The sequence below is a fragment of the Triticum urartu genome, chromosome 2 (assembly GCF_003073215.2).
Source record: "Triticum urartu cultivar G1812 chromosome 2, Tu2.1, whole genome shotgun sequence".
Lineage (NCBI taxonomy): Eukaryota > Viridiplantae > Streptophyta > Magnoliopsida > Poales > Poaceae > Triticum > Triticum urartu.
Genome location: NC_053023.1, coordinates 123,149,462 through 123,157,178, shown reverse-complemented (window position 1 = coordinate 123,157,178; position 7,717 = coordinate 123,149,462).

Genomic DNA, 7,717 nt, shown 5'->3' with positions numbered 1-7,717 from the left:
AGTTTGTCTAGAATCTTGTTTAGGCTGGATGGTCCATCTCTGCTGCCTTTGAAAGGCTTTTTCCGCTGACCTGGTCAAGAGCCCCTGAATCCGGCGTTTACCTCGTATTATCTGGGATGTCTTCTTTATTTCGATGCTTGCTTTTACTGCGTCGTGGTTTTCCGTTGCCATCCCTAAATTCGGATGTGCTTGGGTCGCTGGTGCTACTGCGGGCTAACCAGCTATCTTCGCCCGCGCAAAAGCGGGTCATGAGGCTTGTCACGGGTGCCATTGTTCTCGGTTTTTCTTGGCAGAGGTGTCTGGCGAGCCATTCGTCTCGGACACTGTGCTTGAAAGCTGCTAAGGCTTCGGCGTCCGGACAGTCGACAATTTGGTTCTTCTTAGTGAGAAACTTGTTCCAAAGCTTTCGGGCTGACTCTCCGGGCTGTTGAATTATATGACTTAAATCATCTGCATCCGGAGGTCGGACATAGGTCCCTTGAAAATTAGCCCAAAAAGCATCCTCGAGCTCCTCCCAAAACTTCCAATTGAGTTTTCGGGGAGGCTTTTCAGCTAGTGCCGAGCTGGTCCTTTAAGCTTGAGGGGCAAGTACTTGATGGCGTGGAGATCGCCTCCGCGAGCCATATGGATATGGAGGATAAAGTCCTCAATCCAGACCCCAGGATATGTGTTCCCGTCGTACGCCTCTATGTTCACTGGTTTGAATCCTTCTGGGAATTCGTGGTCCAGCACCTCATCGGTGAAACATAGGGGGTGTGCGGCACCCCTGTATTTGGATGTATCATGGCGCTCAGATGGTTGTAGTATTCAGTTTTGATTTTGTGCCGGAGCGCGCTTCCTAGATCCATAGATGGATCTGGTCATACTGGGTTTTTGGTGCAAGTCCTCACTTAGATCGTGTGTTGACTTATGTGCGGCCTTGTTAGCCGCTCTATCGCGGCCACAAGGTGGTTGATCCGGCCGGTTGGCCGTTTTATTTTTCGGCCGTGTGGGCTCTAAGGCCTCATCGTCGAATTCAGGTAATAGCTTGCGCTTTGGATAGCTCTTTGTGTGGTAACTTCCACCATACCTTTCTTCGTTCTAGAGCACTTTGTTTCACCTGCTGTTGAGTGTATTTTGTGCGGCCTTAAGCCTTTGCTTCTGCTTCTTCAGACTCCTCGCTGTGGCAATAAGCCTGGTGCGGAGGTTCTCTTGTTCCAAGTGCCTTTCCGGGATGATGTGTGCATCTTCGTCCGGACTGTTTTCCTCCCCAGAGGGGGGTTGATGAGTTTTATCCATGGTGTCGCCGTGTTCGGACATCGGATTTGTACTATGTTCGCCGTTTGCAGTTTCATCGTGCTCTGCCGCCGGGGCAATGTGGTCGTCGTTTCCTCTGGAGTCGACTGGAGTGTTATTTTCTCTTGCGTTGTTATCGCTATTTTTGCTGAGGCGGGATTTGGAGCGGCGCCTACGCCGACGCTTTTTTTGCTTCTTGTAGGGGTCATCCTCCGTTGTCTTGTCGCCATTGCCTTCTTTGGGTGTATCCACCATGTATATGTCATGTGACAAAGTGGCTGTCCAGCGCTCTGTGGGCACTGGTTCCTGTTCCTCTCCTGCATCATCGTCCATGCCGTCGATATCTTCGGAGTCGAAATCGAGCATGTCGGTTAAATCGTCGACAGTGGCTACTAAGTGGGTGGTGGGTGGGCAGCAAATTTCTTCGTCGTCCGCATCCCCTTCTAGCCGGACATAGTTCGGCCAAGGTTCTCCTGACAAGGAGAGAGACCTTAATGAATTTAGCACATCGCCAAAAGGCGAGTGCTGAAAGATAGCCGCGGAGGTAAACTCCATGATCGGTGCCCAATTGGATTCGATAGGCACGGACGCAGGCGGCTCGGAGCCTATGGCCCGGGACGAATCCAATGGTTCGGCAACACGGCTCTCGCAGGGGGTGAAGTCAGTATTCGACTCTATCGCCACTGAGAGTGCGGCCTCCATAGCAGGGTCTGTCCACCCATCCTCGGATGGCGTACTTTGCTCTGGACTGAGGGCCGGAGTAATTGCAGATGCAATCTCCCGAACGTTGTCCGACGATAGAGTTATGTCATGCTCGTCATGATTGTGCGGCGCACCTGACATGGGCACAAATCCGTCGAAGATCAAGTCTCCGCGGATGTCGGCAGTGTAGTTTAAGTTTCCGAACCTGACCTGATGGCCAGGGGCGTAGCTCACGATCTGCTCCAGATGGCCAAGCGAGTTGGCCCGCTATGCGAAGCCGCCGAATACAAAGATTTGTCCGGGGAGAAAAACCTCACGCTGAACAACATCATTACCGATGATTGAAGGAGCCATCAAGCCTTACGGTGATGGCACAGTGGAACTCTCAATTAAAGCACCCATGTCGGTGTAAAAACCGGCGGATCTCGGGTAGGGGGTCCCGAACTGTGCGTCTAAGGCGGATGGTAACAGGAGGCGGGGGACACGATGTTTACCCAGGTTCGGGCCCTCTTGATGGAGGTAATACCCTACGTCCTGCTTGATTGATATTGATGATATGAGTATTACAAGAGTTGATCTACCACGAGATCGTAGAGGCTAAACCCTAGAAGCTAGCCTATGGTATGATTGTTGTTGTCCTACAGACTAAACCCCCGGTTTATATAGATACCGGAGGGGGCTAGGGTTACACCAGAGTCGGTTACAAGGGAGGAGATCTACATATCCGTATTGCCAAGCTTGCCTTCCACGCCAAGGAGAGTCCCATCCGGACACAGGACGAAGTCTTCAATCTTGTATCTTCATAGTCCAATAGTCCGGCCAAAGGATATAGTCCGGCTGTCTGGAGACCCACTAATCTAGGACTCCCTCAATGGGTATAATAAAAACTATCATAAAAAGTGCATTGAATAATATGAGAAGCTCGATACTTGATGATTATTTTGAGATATGAAAATGGTGATATTAGAGTCATGCTAGTTGAGTAGTTGTGAATTTGAGAAATACTTGTTCTAAAGTTTGTGATACCCATAGCATGCACGTATGGTGAACCGTTATGTGATGAAGTCGGAGCATGATTTATTTATTGATTGTCTTGCTTATGAGTGGCGGTCGGGGACGAGGGATGATATTTTCCTACCAATCTATCCCCCTAGGAGCATGCGCGTAGTACTTTGTTTCGATAAATAATAAATTTTTGCAATAAGTATGTGAGTTCTTTTTAACTAATGTTGAGTCCATGGATTATACGCACTATCACCCTTCCACCATTGCTAGCCTCTCTAGTACCGCACAACTTTCGCCGGTACCATAAACCCACCATACACCTTCCTCAAAACAGCCACCATACCTACCTATTATGGCATTTCCATAGCCATTCCGAGATATATTGCCATAAAACTTTCCACTGTTCCGTTATTATGACCTGCTTCATCATTGTCATATTGCTTTGTATGATCATGTAGTTGACATCGTATTTGTGGCAAAGCCACTGTTCATAATTCTTTCATACATGTCACTCATGACTCATTGCACATCCCGGTACACCGCCAGAGGCATTCACATAGAGTCGTATTTTGTTCTAAGAATTGAGTTGTAATTTTTGAGTTGTAAGTAAATAAAGTGTGATGATCATCATTATTAGAGCATTGTCCCATGTGAGGAAAGGATGATGGAGGCTATGATTCCCCCACAAGTCAGGATGAGACTCCGGATGAAAAATAAAAAAAGAAGAAGAAAAAAAGAGGCCAAAAAAAGAGAAAAGGCCCAAATAAAAAAAGAGAAAAAAAGAGAGAAAAAGAGAGAAGGGACAATGCTACTATCCTTTTACCACACTTGTGCTTCAAAGTAGCACCATGATCTTCATGATAGAGAGTCTCCTATGTTGTCACTTTCATATACTAGTGGGAATTTTACATTATAGAACTTGGCTTGTATATTGGAATGATGGGCTTCCTCAAAATGCCCTAGGTCTTCGTGAGCAAGCGAGTTGGATGCACACCCACTTAGTTTCTTTTTGAGCTTTCATACACTTATAGCTCTAGTGCATCCGTTACATGGCAATCCCTACTCATTCACATTGATATCTATTGATGGGCATCTCCATATCCCTTTGATACGCCTAGTTGATGTGAGACTATCTTCTCCTTTTTGTCTTCTCCACAACCACCATTCTATTCTACCTATAGTGCTATGTCCATGGCTCACGCTCATATATTGTGTGAAGATTGAAAAAGTTTGAGAACATCAAAAGTATGAAACAATTGCTTGGCTTGTCATCAGGGTTGTGCATGATTTAAATACTTTGTGTGGTGAATATAGAGCATAGCCAGACTATATGATTTTGTAGGGATAACTTTCTTTTGCCATGTTATTTTGAGAAGACATGATTGCTTTGTTACTTGCAGTATTATTATTTTTATGTCAATATTAAACTTTTGTCTTGAATCTTTCGGATCTGAACATTCATGCCACAATAAACAAAGTTACATTGAAAATTATGCTAGGTAGCATTCCACATCAAAAATTATGATTTTGTCATTTACCTACTCGAGGACGAGCAAGAATTAAGCTTGGGGATGCTTGATACGTCTCCAACGTATCGATTTTTTTGATTGTTCCATGCTATTATATTATATGTTTTGGATGTTAATGGGCTTATTTATACACTTTTATATTATTTTTGGAACTAACCTACTAACCCAAGGCCCAGTGCAAATTGTTGTTTTTTTGCCTATTTCAATGTTTCACAGAAAAGGAATATCAAACGGAATCCAAACGGAATGAAACCTTCGAGAGAGTTATTTTTGGAACAAACGTGATCCAGAGGACTTGGAGTGGACGTCAAGCAACCAACGAGGAGGCCACGAGGCATGGGGCGCGCCCTCCACCCTCGTGAGCCCCTTGTGGCTCCACCGACCTACTTCTTCCTCCTCTATATGTCCACATACCCCGAAAACATCCTGGAGCACCACGAAACCCTATTTCCACCACCGCAACCTTCTGTACCCAAGAGATCCCATCTTGGGGCCTTTTCTGGAGCTCCACCGGAGGGGGTATCGATCACGGAGGGCCTCTACATCAACATCATAGCCTCTCCGATGATGTGTGAGTAGTTTACCTCAGACCTTCGGGTCCATATTTATTAGCTAGATGGCTTCTTCTCTCTCTTTGGATCTCAATACAATGTTCTCCTCGATATTCTTGGAGATCTATTTGATGTAACTCTTTTTGCGGTGTGTTTGTCGAGATCTGATGAATTGTGGATTTATGATCAAGTTTATCTATGAACAATATTTGATTCTTCTCTGAAATCTTTTATGTATGATTGGTTATCTTTGCAAGTCTCTTCGAATTATCAGTTCGGTTTGGCCAACTAGATTGATCTTTCTTGCAATCGGATAAGTGCTTAGCTTTGGGTTCAATCTTGCGGTGTCCTTTCCTAGTGACAGCAGGGGCAGCAAGGCACATATTGTAGTGTTGCCATCGAGGATAAAAAGATGGGTTTTATATCATATTGATTGAGTTTATCCCTCTACATCATGTCATCTTGCCTAATGCATTACTCTGTTCTTATGAACTTAATACTCTAGATGCATGATGGATAGCGGTCGATGTGTGGAGTAATAGTAGTAGATGCAGAATCGTTTCGGTCTACTTGTCACGGACGTGATGCCTATATACATGATCATGCCTAGATATTCTCATAATTATTCACTTTTCTATCAATTGCTTGGCAGTAATTCGTTTACCCACCGTAATACTTATGCTATCTTGAGAGAAGCCACTAGTGAAACCTATGGCCCTCGGGTCTATCTTTTCATCTTATAAGTTTCCAATCTATTTTATTTTGCAATCTTTACTTTCAATATATATCATAAAAATACCAAAAATATTTATTATCTCTATCAGATCTCACTCTCGTAAGTGACCGTGAAGGGATTGACAACCCCTTTATTGCGTTGGTTGCGAGGTTCTTATTTGTTTGTGTAGGTATGAGGGACTTGTGCGTAGTCTCCTACTGGATTGATACCTTGGTTCTCAAAAACTGAGGGAAATACTTACGCTACTTTGCTGATCACCCTTTCCTCTTCAAGGGAAAACCAACGCAGTGCTCAAGAGGTAGCAAGAAGGATTTCTAGCGCCGCTGCCAGGGAGATCTACCACAAGTCAAGACATACCAAGTACCCATCACAAACTCTTATCCCTCGCATTACATTATTTGCCATTTTCCTCTAGTTTTCCTCTCCCCCACTTCAGATAGGCGTCAAAGAAAACTCTGTGTGTTATGTCCTGCTCCTGCCGTGCTGTCATCCACCCCACCTGAGGTGCACCATCGACAGAAGCGTTCACTGTAGCACAGATTCCCCCTGCAAACTTTCTTTCGCCGCCTCAGATCATCTTCCCTATTGTTGGCAGCCACGCCAACTGCATTACCATCATCAACTGAGCAGATGAACCTGAGGACTACACAGTTTCGGAAGAGAGGTCACAGCCTTTCGTGTTTGCTTACGTTATACATCGGTTATTATTACCTGCTACTTTATCGTTCAAACTTGAGTTTTAAAATGCCCGTGGGCCTCATATCGAGGCAGCAACAAATAGTATATGTCTACTATCTGGTTCATCTTTGGTCTTCTATGTGGTTCATGTTGGGTGGGCAATAAATAGTAGATGATCCATTGTCTATCTTTTTAAACTGAAGCTATAATCTACCTGCTATCATTAGTTTTGGATCTATCCACTCATTTGCTATCATTAGTCTTGATTTCTGCATGCACCCCTTAGGCCTTACAAAATCTTACTATTTTTTTATTATGCATGTCAGTTATTGTACACAATCGTACTGAACATGTAGATAAAAAGAGAAGACCGTTGCATGGGAATACAAATGTCATGCAGATGCCGCTCCATGGTGGCCAAAGTGGCCCCCCTCCCACCATTCCAGATTGTATTCCAGAGGAAGATAACTGTTCAGATGGGGATTCAGAGGGAGCCGACCACTCCTATTTACCACCTGAGGTGTTTGCTCTAACCTGGCATGCTGATGTTGGTCATATCATCCATATGGCGCCTCGCATTGCTTACATTATTCAACATATATGTCATCAACTTAGTTTAGACTTGCTTTGTGTGAATGCCTGATGTCTACTACACAACCTTCTTCTTGTAGACGTTGTTGGACCTCCAAGTGCAGAGGTTTGTAGGACAGTAGCAAATTTCCCTCAAGTGGATGACCTAAGGTTTATTAATCCGTAGGAGGCGTAGGATAAAGATGGTCTCTCTCAAGCAACCCTGCAACCAAATAACAAAGAGTCTCTTGTGTCCCCAACACACCCAATACAATGGTAAATTGTATAGGTGCACTAGTTCGGCGAAGAGATGGTGATACAAGTGGTATATGGATAGTAGATAAAGGTATTTGTAATCTGAAATAATAAAAACAGCAAGGTAGCAAGTGATAAAAGTGAGCGTAAATGGTATTGCAATGATAGGAAATAAGGCCTAGGGTTCATACTTTCGCTAGTGTAAGTCCTCTCAACAATAATAGCATAATTGGATCATAAAACTATCCCTCAACATGCAACAAAGAGTCACTCCAAAGTCACTAATAGCGGAGAACGAACGAAGTGATTATGGTAGGGTACGAAACCACCTCAAAGTTATTCTTTCCAATCAATCCGTTGGGCTATTCCTATAAGTGTCACAAACAGCCCTAGAGTTCGTACTAGAATAACACCTT